Consider the following 2,188-nt stretch of genomic DNA (forward strand, 5'->3'; position numbering starts at 1 on the left):
CTCTTTACTTTAGCTCAGGATTCTAAAGAAGTCTTGGCCAAAGGGGAATACTCCGCTTCACCAGGGAGCAAAACCATTTTCATTGTTGTCCCTTGATCAACAAACCTTAGACAGAGTCCAATAGTACCATTTTGCAGTGCTGTATTTTAATTCCTGAGAGAGGTAAAAGTCATCAGAAATCTTGCAAATGAGCCCCAATGTTGCCGAAATCAGCATTTTCCAATCTGTATACACAGGTATTTATAATTGTCCAGTGTTTCACTGTATGTCGGCAGAGGCTGATAGTGATTAAGATTAAGATGGTAGAAAAAAATGTCATAACCATAACGGTGTAGAAAATTGAAGTGCAATGCGCTCTTCAGACAGCAAATGGAAAAATAAATGGGTCAGGTTCTCATTTTGGCAATTCAGGGGGAAATTTTTTGAAGTAATGAAGGGAACTAGAATTAGATAGGATGAGAAATTGGCTCATGAATTGAAAGGCATCATCTGTATCCTAAGTAATAAGAAATTCCAGACATCGGTTCACATTCACATTGCCCTGCTGACATCTCAATAGAGTCTTCAAATGTTTATTGCAAGGGAATGTAAAAATTTTATAGGCAAAACATATTAGCCAAAAAAGCACTGGATTATAACAAAAAGGAAAACAGCTTTCATTAAGTCTATATAATGCATCTAGCACTTCCCTACCCATTTTAAGGTGATTGTGTGATTTCATCCTCTCAAGAACTCTGTTGCTGCAAACAAGGAATATGAGGCTAAACACTTAATCTTCTTGTTCAAGTTCACGCAGCTGGGAAATGGCACACCTGGGTCCTGAAGCAAGGAACCCTGAACACAGATGCTTTTCCACTTGATCCCACCCTTCCCAAGATTCTGAGCTAGGTTCAGCCATGGCAGTGTGACCTCCACTCTACTCTGGGTTACCGCACACCTGCAGTGAGCTACACATTGCTGGAAGTAGGATTGGAAGCTGGATAGGCTGTTCCTGCTTCATGGTATTTACCAACTGATAAGGCCTCCAGCAAGCAGCAATTCACCATATCCCTTAGGACAACATCAGCAAAGTCATTTAATTTCTTAGATATCCAATTTCTTCATCTGCAGAGTGAGGAATGTTTTAACCTTTCAGAGATTCAGAACTAAGAGTATGCAAAAAAATCACCTACAAGGGTTTTGAAAAATTGAGCCATCAAGACCCTACCCCAAACCAGCTTTTGAGTTGAGGCCTAAAGCGTGTAATTTGGAAACTTCCTTAGATGATTCGATTCAAACCTGTATTGTAAGAACCAATAGAAATGCCTACTCCAAATTCCTTTCTAGGTCTCAAGTGCTAGTTTTGTCTTTAGAAGATCTTTAAATATCTCTCTGTTATCCAGCATTTATACTTGAACACTGGCAGAAAAAAATGCCTACTGGCAGAAAAAAAAAATGGCAGAAGGCACTACCAGGTATTGGAGTGCCTTCTGAAAAAGAAAAGGATTCGCCATCTTCACATGGGGTTACAAGTTGAAACTTTCCCCTTAGCAAAATACACAGCTAACAAGAGCCTTTTGGCTGGGCACAGTGGCTCACGCCTATAATCCCAGCACTTTGGGAGGCTGAGGCAGGTGGATCACGAGGTCAGGAGTTCGAGACCAGCCTGACCAACAAGGTGAAACCTTGTCTCTACTAAAAATGCAAAAATTAGCCAGTCATAGTGGCACATGCCTGTAATCCCAGCTACTCAGGAGGCTGAGGCAGGAGAATTGCTTGACCTCAGGAGGCGGAGGTTGCAGCAAGCCGAGATCACGCCATTGTACTCCAGCCTGGGTAACAGAGTGGGACTCCGTCAAAAAAAACAAAAAAACAAAACAAAACAAAAAAACACCTTTCATGTCAAGCAAGGAAATGAAGAAGTTTCTGATGCAAGGTCCCTCCACCAAAGAAATTCAAGTTCCAAACATGCTGCTGGGAAATGGGCTTCTACCTAGTAGAAAAATCTAGTATTTGGTCCAGGACAATGGGAGGAAAGGAAAAGCAAGATTAAGAATTTATAGATATCATTAGGCAGGAAGTGAACTTCAGACCGTGCAATCTGGAGTATGAGCAAAGCTGAACTGGTTTTTGGAGGGGCAGAGAAGTTACCAAAATCATCCAGATCATATGTATGCCAAACACATCATTTTAGAAAATGTTTGCAAAA

Source organism: Mandrillus leucophaeus, unplaced genomic scaffold, assembly GCF_000951045.1.
Source record: "Mandrillus leucophaeus isolate KB7577 unplaced genomic scaffold, Mleu.le_1.0 Scaffold21, whole genome shotgun sequence".
Lineage (NCBI taxonomy): Eukaryota > Metazoa > Chordata > Mammalia > Primates > Cercopithecidae > Mandrillus > Mandrillus leucophaeus.